The sequence below is a fragment of the Oncorhynchus tshawytscha genome, linkage group LG14 (genome assembly GCF_018296145.1).
Source record: "Oncorhynchus tshawytscha isolate Ot180627B linkage group LG14, Otsh_v2.0, whole genome shotgun sequence".
Classification (NCBI taxonomy): domain Eukaryota; kingdom Metazoa; phylum Chordata; class Actinopteri; order Salmoniformes; family Salmonidae; genus Oncorhynchus; species Oncorhynchus tshawytscha.
In genome coordinates, this window is record NC_056442.1 from 32,448,862 (window position 1) to 32,470,659 (window position 21,798).

Here is a 21,798-nt window from a genome sequence, read left to right on the forward strand (position 1 = left end):
GGTTAAGGTTAGGGTTAGGGTTTCATTTAGGGATTAGGGAAAATAGAACTTTGAATGGAACTGAATTGTGTATCCCCACAAGGTTAGCTGTACAAGATTGTGTGTGCATGTGTGTGTGTGCATGTGGGTGTGTGTGACACAGAGAGAGAGAAAGAGGTCAAAGAGAGAGAGAGAGACAGAGAAAGAGAGGACAGAGAAAAGGAGAACAGAGGGAGAGAGAAAGGAAACTCATCATTCATTGGCAGCGCCTCCAGACTCATTAATAAACAGAAACACATGTCAGAACACTGGGCTCTGCTCCAGAGAACACACACACACACAACAGTCTGGAACAAAGCCACACTTCTCCTTTTACTAGCATGTCAGGAGGCTGTTTTTGTCATGCTGTTTGTTGTCTGTCCTTACCTTGTTCTCCCTCCCTCCTTCTTTCCCTTTCATCCATCATTCTATCCTCTTAAACTTCCCTCCATCTATCCACTTGACCTTCCCTCCATCTATCCTCTTGACCTTCCCTCCATCTATCCTCCTAACCTTCCCTCAATCTATCCTCTTGATCGTCCCTCCATCTATCCTATTGACCTTCCCTCCCATCTGACCTTCCCTCCATCTATCCTATTGACCTTCCCTCCATCTATCCACTTGACCTTCCCTTCCATCTCCATCTTCTTGACCTTCCCTCCATCTATCCTCTTGACCTTCCCTCCATCTATCCTCTTGACCTTCCCTCCATCTATCCTCTTGACCTTCCCTCCATCTATCCACTTGACCTTCCCTCCATCTATCCTATTGACCTTCCCTCCATCTATCCACTTGACCTTCCCTCCATCTATCCTCCTAACCTTCCCTCCATCTATCCTCTTGATCGTCCCTCCATCTATCCTCCTAACCTTCCCTCCTTCCATCTATCCTCCTAACCTTCCCTCAATCTATCCTCCTAACCTTCCCTCAATCTATCCTCCTAACCATCCCTCATCTATCCTCCTGACCTTCCCTCCATCTATCCTCCTAACCTTCCCTCCATCTATCCTCTTGATCATCCCTCCATCTATCCTCCTAACCTTCCCTCCCTCCATCTATCCTCCTAACCTTCCCTCCATCTATCCTCCTAACCTTCCCTCCCTCCATCTATCCTCCTAACCTCCCCTCCATCTATCCTCTTGATCGTCCCTCCATCTATCCTCCTAACTTTCCCTCCATCTATCCTCCTAACCTTCCCTCCCTCCATCTATCCTCCTAACCTTCCCTCAATATATCCTCCTAACCTTCCCTCCATTTATCCTCTTGATCGTCCCTCCATCTATCCTCCTAACCTTCCCTCAATCTATCCTCCTAACCTTCCCTCCATCTATCCTCCTAACCTTCCCTCCATCTATCCTCTTGATCGTCCCTCCATCTATCCTCCTAACCTTCCCTCCCTCCATCTATCTCCCTAACCTTCCTTCCCTCCATCTATCCTCCTATCCTTCCCTCCATCTATCCTCCTAACCTTCCCTCCATCTATCCTCCTAACCTTCCCTCCATCTATCCTCCTATCCTTCCCTCCATCTATCCTCCTAACCTTCCCTCCATCTATCCTCCTATCCTTCCCTCCATCTATCCTCCTATCCTTCCCTCCCTCCATCTATCCTCCTAACCTTCCCTCCATCTATCCTCCTAACCTTCCCTCCATCTATCCTCCTATCCTTCCCTCCATCTATCCTCCTGACCTATTTTCTTGTCCTCTTTGCCTCCATCTATCCTCCTATCCTTCTCTCTTTCCCAAATCTATCGTACTGTATCGTTCTTCCCTACATCAATCATCCTATGTTTTTACATACTTCTAGCTTTTGAGTAGCCAGTCCATCTACCTTCCTATCATTCTACTTTTTCTTGGTTTTGAGTAGCATAAGAAATTAACCTAGAGATGTTTTTTTCTGATATACAATGCAGCACCCATGATGCCCGACCATGCAGCTTCAACCCATAAAAGGGCAGCAGGCGGGTCCTGGCTGGGGTGTGGAATGTTGGCTGACTCCGCATGTACAGTAGCATCAATGTGCAGTCGTCTCTGTTAATGCCTGAGTAGAATACAGCGGCCATTTGTGGGGGCAGTTGATGCTGACTGTTTGGTACAAAAGATCTCACATTGTACATGAAAGCATAGATACAACTCTGTTGAGTAAACATAGATAAAGCTAAATACAACATACTGTAAATAGAGCAAAATACAGCACACATACAGTAAAATCTTCAATAAGCATACTTCAAGTAAGCGTACTTTCTACTTCGTGATCATACTTCATATTTAGTAAGCAAACTTCATACTTAGTAAACATACTTCATAGTTTGTAAGCATTTTTCATACTTCCTACTTAATGAAAACATTACATTTGAGTGCAGTGGGTTCATGTGTTCTTAACTGAGACCTATTGCATCATAACAGATGTCTTGGATAGCTAGCTATTCTGTTTTAGCCATAGGTTTCATGTATGCTGTGTTTACCTCTAAACATGCTGTACACTGCTACCATGACAGGTTGCTATATGGATCATCTGGATGGAGAATTCACTGATCCCATGCATGGCATCTGGACACACACACACACACATATTTCTCGAAGGCGTCTGTTGGTCTTTTGTGTGGGATGCAGGAAAGAGCTAACCACAACAGTTCTTCAGCTGGCAGCTTTAGTTGGTACACAAGGACATAAAGCTTGCCAGTGAAGAACTGCTGTGGGTCAGCCAGTGAGCACCCACGCAACATGTACAAAAACACACACAACAGATGTGGGTCAGCCAGTGAGCACCCACGCAACATGTACAAAAACACACACATATAAACACACACAACAGATGCACACACACATTAGGCTACATCTTCCGTCTCTTTGGCCATCAGGGTGGGAAGTGGAATCTGTAGAGAGAGAAGGGAGGGTGGAGACAGAGAGGGGCACATTAGAATATATGTCTGACAGACTGGTGCTACAATGCAATATTCAGTACGATATATGCTATCCTAAGGGAATACATGTGAAAGACTGAAAACCAAATAGCCTGCATTCATTTGAGAGGATGTGTACATATGTGAGCTGTGCAGTCATGTGCTTTCTCACTTGAGCTAGCCCACGTCAGCTGACCCAGCTCTCCATAAGCTGCCTTAATGCAACACAGATACTGGAGCTGGATGCTTTGCCTCTGGACAAGGCACTGGAACTTTCTGATGCTTGCACACTAGTGTTATATGGCAAGCTTTATACTGTAGCATTTACAAATAAGAGAGAATAAGATGCCCACCCAAAATGGCATCCTTTTCCCTATATAGTGCACTACTTTTGTCCGGGTCATGGTCAAAAGTAGTGCACTGCATAGGGAACATGGTGCCATTTCAGTCGACACAGAGTTTGTAATTGTTTTAGGCACTACTGTTCCCTCAGGTCTTCAACTGTTTCTCCAACAAACTATCAAACCATTGCTGTTTTTGTACCCGAGTTGAAAAATTGAAAAATATTAGTGTGTCATCAAAGGACAGAAATGTTCACTTTAATTCTTGTCAGATTAATCCGAATGAACTGCCAGGAGGGCTGTGAAACCTTCAAGAGATTCTCGTTACAATGCATTATCATTCATGATAAAGAATGAAGCTTAGCTGTGCTGCGTTTTTAGCCTTAGCCTAGTCAAAAAGTGTTACGTCATCTACAATGCTAAAACAACTCTTATACTTGACTGTCCCATCTATGTTGATTTTCTATTGTTATAAATAACTTATGTCCTTTGGGAAAAACCCATAAAACAACCACAAAAACACCCAGAGAACAACCAACTGTAAATATATACCCAGTAACATAGTAAGGCCTATTTAGTTCAGTCAGTGTATGGTTAGCTTTTTCGCTAAACATATGATTAAAGTCTAGCCTCGCTATGTGCTGTAGTATATGAAAACTATTCCTGTTATGCCGTTTTAAATGCCTCTTCCTAGCTGCATATTTTCCAGGCAGCGCAGACAGATTTCTCACAGTTCAAGGACAGGGTTTTGGGAAAAGCTAGCCCTTAGCAGTCCAGCGAACCCAACGACTCTGTAAACCCAACGAACCCACCCCTTGTTGCTCTGTTCTGGGCTCCAGTGGAAAGCTCCTGTGTGCAGGACTCGCTCAATAGATCCACACACACACACACGCGGTCTACACACTCGGCCCACACACACACGCAACCCAGTCTAGGAAAAGTAGCCAGCTCTGCCAAAGCGCTGAGTCCCTTTCAACACAGCCGCCTCGGACCCATCCTCCTCCTGAGTGGATCTAAGGGATTTATGTTGGATGTGTAATGATTGGATTGTGTGTGTGTGTGTGTGTGTGTGTGTGTGTGTGTGTGTGTGTGTGTGTGTGTGTGTGTGTTAAGATTACTTCTTAAGGGACACCTGATGGGCTGAGTTGGATTCTGTTTTAGTTTTTGTTGTTTTTTTAAGGGGTGGATCAGCTTTAATATTGCAGAAAGATTGTTGCTTCTATCAATGTAATTGTCTGCATCATTTCCAATACCCCATATATTTTTATATATATGTTCCCTTTTTATTATTTACCACTAACCCTGCCACCCCTCCCCTAATTGGCCTTTGTTTGCAGACAGAGATGGACAGAGAAGATTTCTCCAGTGTTCAACAGGAACACTAGCTAGCTGGCAATGAGATCCAGGAAAGTATTGTTACAGAGAAATGAAGAGAGAGAGAGAGCGAGATGGAGAGAGCCAGAGAGAGAGAGAGAGATGGAGAGAGCCAGAGAGATGGAGAGAGCCAGAGAGAGAAGAGAGATGGAGAGAAAGAGAAGAAAGAGATGGAAGAGAGAATGGAGAGAATGGAGAGAGAGATGGAAGAGAGATGGAGAACAGAGAGAAAAGATGAGGTCGAAAAGAGAAAAGGACAGGAATGAAAGAGAGAGAACAAGAAAAAGTGAGGTCGAAAGAGAAAAGGACACGTGAAATTAGAGAGATGGGCTACACTAATTCACTAACACAGTCAGACCAAAGAACAGTGAGTAGCACTGAGGGGGAACTGACTGGTGACTGTCCTAAAATCCTAATGTGACTTGTATAGTTTGCAAAACTAGCTAAGGGCTAGTGTCACAAGTTAACTTCTACCCTACTGTGGGAATGGATATTATGCTATGTAGCTAACATAATGAAATACAGCTATTGTACCTTTGGGCAAGTATCAGAGTCAGAATTAAACTCAACTGTATGACTGGATAAAATAACATGCAATGTACTGTAGCTATTATAGTGTAGCTAGAGTATCCTAATGTAGCTAGCAATGTAGCTAGTCAAATTCAGATGGCAAGGCTTTCACTGCTAGCATTATTAGCATTAGCCATAGACTATAACAGTAGCCAGCCTCAGGATCTTCTAGTAGCATTATTCCCATTAAGCTGAGGACTAGCATTAGCCAGCCTACTGTCCTGACCTACAGTACAGTAGTGTTTGTTAAAGGACACCATGCAGTAGGTCAGTGAGTGTCCTCCAGCACCTGCAGACTCTCCAGAGAGGATCTGACAGAGCACAGTACAGCACTCAGCCATCACAACACACCTGCAGCTACCGCTGTTACTGACCTGGTCTTAGAGTGAGTGTGTGCGTGCGCGCGCATGTATTGACATGGAGCATGACGCCCTACTTCATGTGCACGTTTAAGTGTGTGTGGGTCCCTCTGTGGTCTTTAAATAAAATGATTACTCACACTGACGTCCTATACTATGCGGAAAAACACACACGACATAAACATGCTTTACACAACAAACACACTTCATACAGCAACACACACACACTTTGCACAACACACATACTTTACACCACACACACAAACACACACACGTTATACCCAACACACATACTTTACACAACACACACACTTTTATACCCAACACACACACACTTTATACACAACACACTTTACACAACACAAACACACTTTATACAACACACACGCTTTCATATTTCACCCCCTCCAGCTTTCGTCCACTTGGGGAGTGCATGGTTGCCTGGGTGATGAGGGGACTCAGTGATCAGTCATCAGAACAACAGCCCTCTGACGTCAAACACTGTCACTTACACACTGCTGGACGACTGGTGAAAAGGGCAAGTCGTCAAAAGGTGTGTGTGTGTGTGTGTTTAAGGAGGGAATTACATACACATATAAATACACACTGCAGCTTTGTGATCTTCAATTTTTTTTAAATCACTGCAACACATCAACACACACACCGACACACACACACATACTGTACACCACCCTCAGGCCCAGGCTACCACAACACTGTAAATAATGCCCCACACCACCACCACCTCCCACCCTCATAAATTGCTTTCAAGTCAGCGGGAGATCAATATATTAGTCACTGGCTCCCCGCTTCCCAGTAGAATTACTAGGAAGAGGAAAGGGACCTATTCTGCATCAGAGAATAGGACACACTTTGTTGGAGATGCTCATTTCTTGCAGAATGAAAGAGACAGGAAGAGTGACAAAGAGAGAGAGGGGGGTGAGGAGACGGTGGGGCGGGAGAGAGAATGAGAGCGTATGCATGCGCTAGACAGTGTGTGAGACCAGGAGACACACCCAACTGTGTGGAGGCATTGGATGTGGTTTGAGTTATGAAACAGTGTTTTCTTCCCTAACTGACGGCAGCAGGAAACTCTGGAAGGGAAAACTGCCAAGCCTCCTGGGAATACACACGATCCATTTTGGTTCTGAAATGCCATTTGACACTGCTAACGAAGGAGGAGACGGGGGCCAGACTAGTCACTACAACGGGGGAAACATCTCTCTCTGTCTCTCTGTCTCACGTCACGGTTACTGCAACCGGATGTGTTTTGACATCTCATAGGATTTATATGTTATGTGTTGCAAATGCCACTCATGTTCTGTTAATGTCAAATCAAATCAAATCAAATTTTATTTGTCACATACACATGGTTAGCAGATGTTAATGCAAGTGTAGCGAAATGCTTGTGCTTCTAGTTCCGACAATGCAGTAATAACGAACAAGTAATCTAACTAACAATTCCAAAAAAACTACTGTCTTATACACAGTGTAAGGGGATAAAGAATATGTACATAAGGATATATGAATGAGTGATGGTACAGAGCAGCATAGGCAAGATACAGTAGATGATATCGAGTACAGTATATACATATGAGATGAGTATGTAAACCAAGTGGCATAGTTAAAGTGGCTAGTGATACATGTATTACATAAGGATGCAGTCGATGATATAGAGTACAGTATCTACGTATGCCTATGAGATGAATAATGTAGGGTAAGTAACATTATATAAGGTAGCATTGTTTAAAGTGGCTAGTGATATATTTACATCATTTCCCATCAATTCCCATGATTAAAGTGGCTGGAGTAGAGTCAGTGTCATTGACAGTGTGTTGGCAGTAGCCACTCAATGTTAGTGGTGGCTGTTTAACAGTCTGATGGCCTTGAGATAGAAGCTGTTTTTCAGTCTCTCGGTCCCAGCTTTGATGCACCTGTACTGACCTCGCCTTCTGGATGACAGCGGGGTGAACAGGCAGTGGCTCGGGTGGTTGATGTCCTTGATGATCTTTATGGCCTTCCTGTAGCATCGGGTGGTGTAGGTGTCCTGGAGGGCAGGTAGTTTGCCCCCGGTGATGCGTTGTGCACACCTCACTACCCTCTGGAGAGCCTTACGGTTGAGGGCGGTGCAGTTGCCATACCAGGCGGTGATACAGCCCGCCAGGATGCTCTCGATTGTGCATCTGTAGAAGTTTGTGAGTGCTTTTGGTGACAAGCCGAATTTCTCCAGCCTCCTGAGGTTGAAGAGGCGCTGCTGCGCCTTCCTCACGATGCTGTCTGTGTGAGTGGACCAATTCAGTTTGTCTGTGATGTGTATGCCGAGGAACTTAAAACTTGCTACCCTCTCCACTACTGTTCCATCGATGTGGATGGGGGGGTGTTCCCTCTGCTGTTTCCTGAAGTCCACAATCATCTCCTTAGTTTTGTTGACGTTGAGTGTGAGGTTATTTTCCTGACACCACACTCCGAGGGCCCTCACCTCCTCCCTGTAGGCCGTCTCGTCGTTGTTGGTAATCAAGCCTACCACTGTTGTGTCGTCCGCAAACTTGATGATTGAGTTGGAGGCGTGCGTGGCCACGCAGTCGTGGGTGAACAGGGAGTACAGGAGAGGGCTCAGAACGCACCCTTGTGGGGCCCCAGTGTTGAGGATCAGCGGGGAGGAGATGTTGTTGCCTACCCTCACCACCTGGGGGCGGCCCGTCAGGAAGTCCAGTACCCAGTTGCACAGGGCGGGGTCGAGACCCAGGGTCTCGAGCTTGATGACGAGTTTGGAGGGTACTATGGTGTTGAATGCCGAGCTCTAGTCGATGAACAGCATTCTCACATAGGTATTCCTCTTGTCCAGATGGGTTAGGGCAGTGTGCAGTGTGGTTGAGATTGCATCGTCTGTGGACCTATTTGGGCGGTAAGCAAATTGGAGTGGGTCAAGGGTGTCAGGTAGGGTGGAGGTGATATGGTCCTTGACTAGTCTCTCAAAGCACTTCATGATGACGGATGTGAGTGCTACGGGCGGTAGTCGTTTAGCTCAGTTACCTTAGCTTTCTTGGGAACAGGAACAATGGTGGCCCTCTTGAAGCATGTGGGAACAGCAGACTGGTATAGGGATTGGTTGAATATGTCCGTAAACACACCGGCCAGCTGGTCTGCGCATGCTCTGAGGGCGCGGCTGGGGATGCCGTCTGGGCCTGCAGCCTTGCGAGGGTTAACACGTTTAAATGTCTTACTCACTTCGGCTGCAGTGAAGGAGAGACCGCATGTTTTCGTTGCAGGCCGTGTCAGTGGCACTGTATGTACAACATTATGTCAGTAATGTGACTCTGGAGAGACTAGATTGACCCATAACATGCCAACATAACAACTTCTCATCAAATCTACGAGAATGAATAAATATGTAACTATATAGGGTAGCCTAGTGGTTAGAGCGTTGGACTAGTAACCGGAAAGTTGCAAGTTCAAACCCCTGAGCTGACAAGGTACAAATCTGTCGTTCTGCCCCTGAACAAGCAGTTAACCCACTGTTCCTAGGCCGTCATTGAAAATAAGAATTTGTTCTTAACTGACTTGCCTAGTAAAATAAAGGTAAAATATATATTTTTTTAAATAAATATAAAATTACTACCCAGAGGGAAAGAGGTTTTCTACTACTAAGGTGGCAGCCCCAGAGCTAATGGCTGAAATAGGTGAGGCAGAGGAGAGAGAGAGAGGAAAAGATGAGAAAGAGATGCATAGAGCATGAGAGAGGTGAGAAAAGGAGAGGGGTGAAAGTGAGAGAAATAGAGGGTGAGGAGAGCAACAGGAAGATGACAAATTGTGAGTAGGCCTTGGAGGCTTGCAGGCATAAGCAGCAGTGGTGGAGGCCACATGGAACTCAGAGACAGATAGTGGCGCCAGCCTTAAACACACACACTGACCAAACTATCCCATTAGAAATTCACTGCAATATCACACAGGCCTTCATTGAATTAGTCATAAGAGCACCATGCATATCCATCAACCGGGACCCACGTCCACTCAAACCTAACTGCTGAGTCAGAGACAGGGGAGGAGAGAGTCTGTGTGCTTGCTTGTGTGTACAGTGTATGTGGTTGCGTGCTTGCGTGCACTTACCCACCACACAGGTTGTTTCAACATATGTTATAGTGTTTGCATGTTAGTGTGTGTGCATGCATAAGCGCAAATGCTGTAGACATCTGATCTCAGTTACTGTAAGCTTTGCCATTTTACCAAACCACCTCAGACAACATAAATCTGACTGCAATTATGCCACGGTGAGTCATCTAGTGTGAAGACACAGACACACACACACACACGGGTGTGAAGACACACACACACACTGGTGTGAAGACAGCTTGCTTTGAGCTCTTTGCTGTCTGCTTGACAGCACTGATTTAATTCATATGCATCTACGCCCCCGAATAGGAAGTGAGGATGTAAGAGGAACTGGAAGAGGGGGGCAGAAAATAGCACTATGACACGGTTACGGTTTATGAAAGAACACCTGTAGCCAGGAAACAACTCAGATTTTTAATCTTTTTTTCACCTTTATTTAACCAGGTAGGCCAGTTGAGAACAAGTTCTCATTTACAACTGCGACCTGGCCAAGATAAAGCAAAGCAGTGCGACACAAACATCAACACAGAGTTACACATGGAATAAACAAGCATACAGTCAATAACACAATAGAAAAGTATATATACAGTGTGTGCAAATGAGGTAAGATTAGGGAGGTAAGGCAATAAATAGGCCATAATGGCGAAATAATTACAATTTAGCAATTAAACACTGGAGTGATAGATGTGCAGAAGATGAATGTGCAAGTAGAGATACTGGGGAGCAAAGGAGCAACAAAAAAAACCAATATGGGGATGAGGTAGATGGGTGGGCTATTTACAGATGGGCTATGTACAGTTTAATTAGGTGTGTGTGTGTGTGTTTTGGGGGTAACCAGGAAGTGTGTGTTAGGGAGTATCCGGCTCCCAGACGTCAGAGCGACAGTGAGGCAGACATCCTGCCCCAAACTTTCCCACAATACAGCACACACACACACACGCACACACACTGCTGCACACTCATGCTGTATGGCAGCTGTGTGTGTGCTTGTGTCCTTAGCTGATCATCAAGGCTGTGTGCCTGTGTGTCTGCCTATGTATTTGTATGGCATCCCGGGTCATCAGCTTGATGCACACTGATGTTTTTCTTTCTATAGTCTTTCTTTAGTCCTCCTCTTAATTTGAGCCAGTTTGGACATAGGAATTATTATGTGGATTATAATCCATCTACATTTATGTCGGGGTTGCTACTTTTTTCATAAGTCAAAATCTAAATTTCAAAGTGAAAATTACAAACTTCAGAAGCCTTTTAAATGTCCTGCATTACAGGAAAGTTCTCTTGCAACAGAGTGATCAAATTAAGATCCTACATTTGTATGAGAACGAAGGGGGCTGCAAGGTTATCAACAATGTGTCATGACTAACTACATCATTAATGTTGCTCTTCTGAAACCAACACAGGAATAAGTGTGGAGAGAGACGGAGGTAGAGAGAGAATCCAAGAGAGAGAAAGAGAGAAATATTGAGAGGGAGATATAGAGGGATTGAATGAGAGACATAGAATGAGAGAGAGACAGAAAGCCAGCGGGAGAGAGATAGGGAGGGAGGGAGAGTGAGATAGGGGGAGTATCCCTGGGAAAAGTGACACATTAAAGTAAATCATTTGTGTGCTTTTCCCCCCAGACCAGACCAGTCTAGCCATCGCCCTTCCCGGATTTGGGAGTGTGTGTGAATAAAAACATTGTTTCTGGGTCTGCATCTGTGTGTGCCTGTCTGTATGAAAGTGTATGTGTGTCTACCTGTGTGTCCATCTGTGTGTGCCTGTCTGTATGAACGTCTATGTGTGTCCATATGTGTGTGTGTGTCCATTTGTGTATGTGTGTGTGTGTGTCCATCTGTGTGTGCCTGTCTGTATGAATGTGTATGTGTTTCTACCTGTGTGTGTGTCCATCCGTGTATATGTGTGTGTGTGTGTCCATCTGTGTGTGTCCATCTGTGTGTGTTCGTGTGTGCATGCTCCTCACACTCCCCTGACCTCTCCATCCATGTGTGAAAACTAAAATTCCTTTGGCCACTCGCTTGCAAACAGACAAGAAAGCAAACAAAACAGTTTGATAGAGAGAGAGAGAGAGAGAGAGAGCGAGAGAGAGAGAGAGAGAGAGAGAAAGAAGGGGGGATTCCATGGCCCTTATACAATGGAGAGGACTGTGGGGAAACACGAAAGCAGCTCAACCATGTCAGGAATTCTTATAATCTCCTAACAAATTTCCCTGATTGTAGGAGGGGGGAGGAGGTGGAAGTTGGTGGGAGGAAAAGGGGTGAGAATGAGCCAAGAGAGGGATGTGAAGGAAGGAAGGAGGGGGAAAGAGGGATGAGGGAGGAAGTGGAATGGGGCAGAGAGAGAGGAGAGAAGGAGTCATACTTCTTCTTGAATGTGTAATTATGAAAGTTGAGGGAAAGAGAGTAGTAGTCACACCCAAGCTCAAGTACAGGGCAGAGGGAGGGGGAAGGACAGATGGAGGAGGTAGGGGGAGGGGAAGGAGGGAGGGGGAAGGACAGATGGAGGAGGGAGGGGGAAGGAGGCAGGGTGGGAGCCCCTTCCTTCAATGGGCTCATACCCCAATGAATTGCAATGGACCCAATGTACAGTATACAGTATGCAGACACATCTCACAGATGTACCTGCATTTTTGGGCTGTAGAGTGTAACTCTCATTAAAAAATACAATCTAAAAGTACTTCCCGAGGAGAAGGGAGGAGGCCAACAGGGCTCCATGAATTGTGCCCTTTACCATTGTGCCTATCCTTCCATCCATCCTAAACCATGTGAACGTATCACTTAATACACACATACAGGGCATGGATCCATTTGCCCATAGGACAGAAGAAGTTAGTTTCTTCATAAAGGACAGTGTTAGTCTCACAGTGGTTTCCTCATAAAGGACAGTGTTAGTCTCACAGTGGTTTCTTCATAAAGGACAGTGTTAGTCTCACAGTGGTTTCTTCATAAAGGACAGTGTTAGTCTCACAGTGGTTTCTTCATAAAGGACCGTGTTAGTCTCACAGTGGTTTCTTCATAAAGGACAGTGTTAGTCTCACAGTGGTTTCTTCATAAAGGACAGTGTTAGTCTCACAGTGGTTTCTTCATAAAGGACAGTGTTAGTCTCACAGTGGTTTCTTCATAAAGGACAGTGTTAGTCTCACAGTGGTTTCTTCATAAAGGACAGTGTTAGTCTCACAGTGGTTTCTTCATAAAGGACAGTGTTAGTCTCACAGTGGTTTCTTCATAAAGGACAGTGTTAGTCTCACAGTGGTTTCTCCATAAAGGACAGTGTTAGTCTCACAGTGGTTTCTTCATAAAGGACAGTGTTAGTCTCACAGTGGTTTCTTCATAAAGGACAGTGTTAGTCTCACAGTGGTTTCTTCATAAAGGACAGTGTTAGTCTCACAGTGGTTTCTTCATAAAGGACAGTGTTAGTCTCACAGTGGTTTCTTCATAAAGGACAGTGTTAGTCTCACAGTGGTTTCTTCATAAAGGACAGTGTTAGTCTCACAGTGGTTTCTTCATAAAGGACAGTGTTAGTCTCACAGTGGTTTCTTCATAAAGGACAGTGTTAGTCTCACAGTGGTTTCTTCATAAAGGACAGTGTTAGTCTCACAGTGGTTTCTTCATAAAGGACAGTGTTAGTCTCACAGTGGTTTCTCCATAAAGGACAGTGTTAGTCTCACAGTGGTTTCTCCATAAAGGACAGTGTTAGTCTCACAGTGGTTTCTTCATAAAGGACAGTGTTAGTCTCACAGTGGTTTCTTCATAAAGGACAGTGTTAGTCTCACAGTGGTTTCTTCATAAAGGACAGTGTTAGTCTCACAGTGGTTTCTCCATAAAGGACAGTGTTAGTCTCACAGTGGTTTGCTTGTCAATGAGACTTGTTGACTAGCGTTTGACCACATTTCCAGACACACCTCACAAGATGTGACTGTGGGGATAACAGACTACACCACAGGACTGTGTGTGTGTGTGTGTGTGTGAGAGAGAGAGAGAGAGAGAGAGAGAGAGAGAGAGGGCCTATGCCTGTTGGAAAGAGAAAGTGAATTGATTTGTGTATGTGTATATGTAAATCTGTGTGTGTGTTTATTGAGTAAATTAAATGAGAGAGCAAGAGTGAAAAAACATGTATGTCTGTGTTGTGTGTGTCCACCATTTCATGAGCTGCAGGCTGCCACATACACTGATGTACACAGATGGCCTGGGAGTACATTCCATCCAGGGAACACTCTGGAAGACTGAGACACAGTGAGCAGTTTTAGTTTAAGTTCCAAGTGGAAATTAGCTCCTGCTAACCCGCAAAGATTATCATTACTTAAGGTATCTACCTACCTTATGACCCCCAGCCTAGTGCTTTGACCACACACACACACACACACACACACACACACACACACACACACACACACACACACACACACAGAGAGCCTCTTATCCAACCACAGATCACATTGACATACTTTGCGCGACACTGGCTGCCATAATGCCTAAGTGTTCAGTCTCTCTGCTCCCTGACCAGCTTGCACATAGCTCAGTTATAGCATAAGCATGTATCCGATAACCTCAATTATTATATGAAGCATGTACTACATAGTGTCAGCAACCACATGAATGTAGTTCATATACACATACACGTTCATACAGACAGGCACACACAGACACCTGAGCAGTAGAAAGAACCACAGATGTGATATGGACATTGATGCAAAGCTGCTCATTGCTTAGTAATTGCTAACAAATATAACATTTCAGGGAATAAGTCTCACAGTCGAGAATCATAGATTTTCTGAGAACTACAGTCTACTAATGTTTCTGACAATAATATGTTGACTCATGGAGGTGGAAAAGAGGTCACACAGATACAATGATGTTAAATTGAATGTTTTGTATTTCTTGGGTTGCCTACATAGTAATTACATAGTTATTGCAGAACTCATTTCAATAACCAGTTGGGCAAAATCTGTGTATTCATCTTTATCGTTGCATGTGGAATGTGTCCTAAATGGCGCCCTATTCCCTTTATAGTCCACTACCTTTGACCAGGGCCCATAGGTTCCTGAGCTACAACCATGTTAAACAGATGTGTCCACAGCAAGCAGACATTTTGCCAGACATGCAGCATTTTCCACTAACAGAAGGACTTGTGCTCAACAGGTTTGTCCCTGCAGAATGGATTTCTAACTCTAACTCTCACTCTCTCTCTCTCTCTCTCTCTCTCTCTCTCTCTCTCTCTCTCTCTCTCTCTCTCTCTCTCTCTCCCTCCCTCTCTCTCTCTCTCTCTCTCTCTCTCTCTGTCTCTTCCACTTGCCATTAACACCCTCTGAATACCTTCTTCCTTAGCTCTCCCTCCCCTCTATCAACCCCATCACCCCTGTCTCTCCCTCCTATCCCTTCTCTCCCTCAGACTCTTTTGCTCTCCCTCTCTATCCCTCTCTCTCTATCCCTCTCTCTCTCTATCCCTCTCTCTCTATCCCTCTATCCCTCTCTCTCTCTCTCTCTCTCTCTCTATCCCTCTATCCCTCTCTCTCCCTCTCTCTCTCTCTCTCTCTCTCACACTCTATCCCTCTCTCTCTCTCTCTTCTGCTCTCCATACAACCCCCCTCTCTCTCCCCTTCTCTCCCTCCCACTCTCCCATTCTCTCCCATTCTCTCTCCTCTCCTGTCCCTCCCTCTCTCCCAATCTCTCTCCCTCTCCTCTCTTTCCATTGGTCAGCTCTTTGGGCCTGGGGTGCATTCCTGGGATGCCTAGTACATATGGTATAAATTCCATTCAGTCTGCAGAGGCCCCAGACCTCTACGCTGTCTGAACACAGAGCACACACACACAGACAGCACACATGCGCAGGCCCAACCTTTCTCAGACCTGCCCTGTTCCTCTACCTCTCTCTATCTTTCCACCTCCCTCTAACGCTCACTCTCTCTCTCTCTCACTGTCTGTTCCCCTCTCTTGCTCTCTCTAGCTTCCACTCTACCTCTCTATCTTTCCACGTTTGCACCCTGTGTGTATGCATACAGTAGGTTGGTCAATGTATGTCTACTGTATGTACGGTATGTCTACCTTCCTCACCATGTATAAGTACAGTATCAGTCAAAAGTTTGGAGACACCTACTCATTCAAGGCTGGTAACTCTAAGGAACGTATCCTCTGCAGCAGAGGCAACTCTGGGTCTTCCTTTCCTGTGGCGGTCCTCATGAGAGCCAGTTTCATCATAGCGCTTGATGGTTTTTGTGACTGCACTTGAAGAAACTTTCAAAGTTCTTGAAATGTTCAGAATTGACTGACCTTCATGTCTAAAAGTAATGATGGACTGTCATGTCTCTTTGCTTATTTGAGCTGTTATTGCCATAATATGATCTTGGTCTTTTACCAAATAAGGCTATCTTCTGTATACCAACCCTACCTTGTCACAGTACAAGTGATTGGCTAAAATGGTGGCTACTTTGAAGAATCTCAAATGTTTAACACTGTGTTTAACACTTTTTTGGTTACTACATGATTCCATAATGTGTTATTTCATCATGTTGACGTCTTCACTATTATTGTACAATGTAGAAAATAGTGAAAATAAAGAAAAACCCTTGAATGAGTAGGTGTCCAAACTTTTGACTGGTACTGTACGTATAGGGAGACTGAAATTCGGCAAAGGCACAATAGCACTAGGTCTTTAACTAGGTCACTTACAGGGCCAGGGATACAGGGCTGTGGGAAAAACAAAACCTGTGGCAGTCCATTTAATCAACCGGAGATTACACAGTGACACAGCGTCCCTTCTGCCTTGTACTCATTCCATCATAGGGGAAATGGTACCCTATTCCCTATATAGTGCACTATTGTTGACCGGGGGCTCTGGACAAAAGTAGTGCACTATATAGGGAACAGGATGACATTTTGGACACACCCATGTTTTTCAATCTCTGGATGGGACTAATTCATGTTGAATTGGCACTGCTAAGTTTACTGTTAGATAAAAATGGTGGCTCTGCACTGGCTATTCCTTGGTGGTGCTGGAAATGGCCTGCAGGTTCATTTCAAACTGCTTGTTTAACATGGAGATTAAATGGAACCAACGGAAGTTTCATTAGTTGAGCTATAAACTGTTAACTGTCAGCCCAAACTTGACCAAGGCACTATGAGGACTAGCCCCAGTCCTAGCCTAAGCCCTGATAGGGCCAGTCAAAGCCTCTTCCCTTTGAGAGTGGAATAGACCCCAAGGCCACAAAGAGCGCAGGAGTCAATCCCAGTCCCAGTCCTTAGTGATAAGAGAACTCAGCCTTGAGTCACTAGTGAGTCGATCCCAGTCCCAGCCCTTAGTGATAAGAGAACTCAGCCTTGAGTCACTAGTGAATCAATCCCAGTCCCGGGCCTTAGTGATAAGAGAACTCAGCCTTGAGTCACTAGTGAGTCGATCCCAGTCCTAGCCCTTAGTGATAAGAGAACTCAGCCTTGAGTCACTAGTGAATCGATCCCAGTCCCAGCCCTTAGTGATAAGAGAACTCAGCCTTGAGTCACTAGTGAATTGATCCAAGCACCAAATAGGCTGGGCACTTGAAGATAAAGAGTTGAAGCTCATAGAGACTTGGCTTTGAATATATAGGAGTACTGGGCTCTCAAATCAACTTCTGCTGTGTGTATTTTTATACAGTCTGTCTGTTATTATTGAGACTACAGACTGACACTGTCTGTCCTCCTGCACACAGTCCCACACACAGAACCTATGTATGTCCGATACTCACCACCACAGCACCTGCTGAGTCGAGCCTACTCAGCCCACTCAATGTCTGTTGAGAACTTCTCAGTACATTGTCATCTCAAAAGAAGTCAAATAACATTGCTAGTGAATTTTCATCTGATCTGGTTCCACGGTCACCTAAGTGAATTTAGTCAAAACGAAAACGTGTGATAAAAGTGTTGTAAAATAATGATTACCTTGGTATAGTTTTTGGTTACATGTGGATTAATTGTAACAAACCAGAAATAACCCATTTATAATTAGATTGAAAAGCAAAGTTTGTACTCTGATGTGTGATGCAGTGTATACATCTACAGGCATAGGTGTGGCCCTGTCTGAAACATGCAACCTCATTCTAGAATGCGCATTTCCACTGCAGTTCCTCACCCACTGGGAATACTCTGATAGCCTATCAATAACTGTCAATGTGCAATCCAGCATTCAGCACAGCCAAACTATGCTACTCAATAAGAGCTGCATTAGCATGCTAATGTCAAAGCTAGACTAGAGTAATATTGGCTTCTGGTGAAATTAAACTGTTCTGTTTTTTTCTGATAATGGGATCAATGTAAGTAATCCAATGGTTAAATCCAATTTAACCTGCTCTTGAATGTATGTACTTTTAATGTAAGGCGTTCTTAAGTGTCCTGAAAGGTGTCTGTCAAATGAAATGTATAATTATTTTATTAATAGATCAGAATGGTTTAATACCTATCATGTGAGGGAGTAGATGATTTCTAGGACTAAAGAGAATGTTATGTCTCATACAGACTACCCATAAGAATGGGCACACACACACAAATACACACACATATCGTCATGACTTGCTAAGACTCCAATCATTAGATTGGAGTAAGGCAGAGGGAACCCAGGACTGCAGAGAAAGACCTTGAATTACAAGCATTCCTCTCTTTCATCATATACTCCCTCTCCCTCTTTATATCTCTCTCAATCCCTCTGTTCATATACACCCATACAGTCCGTCTGTCGGTCTGCCTGACTGCCTGCCAATCCATCCACCCGGCCTGCCTGCCAGTCTGTCCATCCGGCCAGCCAGCAGGGATGTCTTTCTGTCTGTTGTTCTATCGTTCTGGGGAGCGGTTCTGTTGACATCTGTATGAATCTCGTCCAGTCATGCAGAGATAAAGACAGCGCTTGCTAACCACACACACACAGACACACACACACATACACACCCTCAAACTCATACACACAACACAGAACAAACATACAGCCAGAAATGCTATGTTGTTGCAAGGGCATGAAATCACTGTGGCAAAGTCAAAATGGCCCTGAGGAACTTTGGAGCCTGAAGTCTCGATCTAATGACAAAACAGTCTTTCACTCTCCAGAGGCATCACAAAAGAAGGTGCATGGGAAACCAAAAAAGAAACTACTGCCTGCCTCTTGCCCCTTACAACTCATCCAAGTAGCCTGTCTGGTCAATTTATTGCAGCCAGCCAGTAAACCAGCTATAGGCCTTAAGAATTCATCCACCCCCCGTGAATAAGGATGAAGCATCAATATCACACCCAAGAAGAGATGAGTCACTGCCAAACAGGCAGTGTTTACCTACGAGGCTTCAGGATGAATCCAACAAGGTCTTGACTTGCAATTCAGAATAAATCGATTGTCTGGTGGTAGTGGAGTGGAATAGTGCTCGAGATATTAAGTGTGCAAGGGAGCATTGTTGAATTGAATTGATAGGCTTTGAGGATTTAAGGAATTTCAGGTGCAGTCTAACAGTCATTGAGTGAATAAAAGATTAGACCTACACATGACATAGTGCCAGATCTTTAGAGTGGAAAGCGGAGCTCTCTTTGATGAGCTGTCACATTTTAACTTTTAACAGCTCTCCTCTGTGTGTTGAAATCCTCAAACTGGGATTGCATAAGCATGAGTTGGAGAGCTTGTAAACACTTGTTCCTATACTTACATAATCCCTGATACAAAATTCCACTGAAAAATAAGTAAATGATGAAAAAAGTTCATTTAAAAGAGCAAGGCCTATCATAGACTACTTATTGTATTCAATAATGAGGTAAGACAGTTCATATCTTACCTTAATCAAGGGAAAGGAGATGTCATGGGAGCTTGAATGAAGATCCTGCTGTCTGATCTTTAGGGTGTTGCCAGCCAGTTTATAGGGTAGGTTACAGGTTCTCTCCATTTAAATCAGGGTTTATCAACGTAAAATGAGAGACGAGGAGAGGAGGGAAAGGGGAAAGGAAGAAACTTACGGGGAAAACTGTCGTCGACATCCATGTTTCTCTGTAAAGGGTGGGGCCTTAAAGAAATTTGCTTCGCAATCCTCTCCTTTAAGTCGAATTAAAGGGAATTACAGTGAGTTACTCTAACTAAATAACGAGAAGATAATGAGTAAGTTCATTACACATTATTCTTTAGGCTAGTAGCATACTACTAAATGATAAAACTGTATAGTTAAAAGCTATGATCTATGAATAGGTATTTTAAAACGATTTTACAGTATAGCAATGAGCTTGATCTTTTACATTTTGTTTAAGTGTTAAATATGACCGAATCTTATTCTGGGCTCGTTGGCCCCATTCTTTCTCTTACAAGTAGACTAATTGATGGGCACGCCCGTTGTCTCTATAGGCCACGAATGCGCACAATAGAAGTGTCCATAAACCAATACATTTAACGTTTAGTCTATATGAGATGGCCTTTGAAAAAACACTGCTGTATTGAATTAGGTAATATGGCAGTGAAGGCACCGCCTACAGACCAGAGTACAAATAGTCCGAATGGCACTGCAAGTTAACTATTTGATTACATAATTTGGAACATTCAATTTGCAATATTTGTAACGGTTATGGCAATAGTCTCAATAGGTCTCATTTCACGCTCTATTTTATATTTTAGTTGCAGACAATGTAGATTACTTCAATCTATTCCGTTAAGGTTATTCCACGCTCATAAAGACATGTAAAAGTTTTTAAATTAACATAGACGCACTTACTTTTTTCTGTAGGTTAGACTAACTTCTTTCCTCGGTGTGACTCAACACGTTAGTAGCCTAGTTACAAGCATCTCCATCATAAAGAAAACGATTTAAAAATATATTTTAAAAATTAAAAGATGTTTTATCAATTATCGAATTACCTTATATCATGGACTAGGCCTTCCTCACCACAGCTCCGTTGACTTGCCACTCATCTGTGGGCTGCGATATGATTGTAAAGTTGCTACGTCCATTTCAAAGCATTATACATCGAATTATTAAATACTTGTTATGATCATCCAAATAATAGCAGAATAGATTCCATCGGTCATATTTAGAATAATGCTTATTAGTCTTGTCGAGACGGCACTATTAGTTGTATAATCGAATGCTCCCTCTATCAAATGCGCCATTCATATTGAAAATCGATCAGCTAGGCTACTTCTCACTGTATATAGCTATGATCAAGCTTTATTATCATAAGCATTTAGGTCAGATGCAAGTCTTGAAGAAGAAAACCCGTTTTAAAGGCAGCCACACCTTAACTCTCTCAATCAATTTTGACAGTTCTAGTCCTGGACGAAACACATCTATAATAGTTCAAGTTTAAAATACACTTACAACTATTCAACTATCACCCTTGTATATATTAGTGTGCGATACATTATAACTTAACCGGTAAAAACGAAGATACCGCCCCAGTTTCACTTTCCAGTTTCCCAGCAGTTCCCCAACCAACCAGTCCCTCTATCGCTGCGTCTTGGTTCTCTCTAGTCCAACTCCCTTCAAACCGGCTTCTCACTGCGATCAGCTGGCAGCGCAGTGACGCCAATAGCAACAGCTGGCCAATCAAACTCCAACGTCAAAGAACACTGACGACTCCCACCGCTTATGCACCTTGAGTGACAGGTGCTCCCACCAATGTTGTAGGGGATGACTATGGGCTAGGAGGCGTAAACAAAAGATGCCGACCAATAGGAGTGGCATATAGCAGAGGGTTTTACTTATAAATTCGGGTTGGAGTTGAGTCCTGTTAACTTTCCTACATATTTAAAAAAAGGCTTAATTCAATATCAGAGCAGGACTGTGTGTGCGTTGCGAGGAGGTTACAGCATCTCTAGTAGTAGGCTATATAAGGTCTTTCCTCTTCACTCCTTTCCACATAATCTGCACTGAAGGTCGAGAGGAGAGGAGAGGAGAAAGGAGGAGAGGAGAGGAGGAGAGAGAGAGAGGTGGACAGTAGATGAGCAAGGAGAGAAGAGGATTGAGATGTTGTTCTGATATTGCATTAACATTGTAATAACACAAAATTGGGGTAAGGTTCTCATAGCGTCAAGAGAACAGTTATCTCTGTTGTCAACTTCACCCTCAAAGAATGATTCTCTGTGTGTCCCAAATGGCACCCTAACCCCTACATAGTGCTCTAGGCCTACGGGCAGGGCTTCCC

General features: G+C 44.0%; 1 long non-coding RNA gene across 1 annotated transcript; it reads right to left on the reverse strand.

Annotated features, from left to right (window-relative positions):
- Window positions 1-1,873: 1,873 nt before the first annotated feature.
- LOC121839271 lies at window positions 1,874-21,151 on the reverse strand. Its single transcript, XR_006078837.1, has 2 exons — window positions 19,449-21,151; window positions 1,874-2,892 (listed from the first exon to the last, which is right to left on the reverse strand). It is a non-coding gene; the product is annotated as an uncharacterized LOC121839271 (long non-coding RNA).
- Window positions 21,152-21,798: the final 647 nt, after the last annotated feature.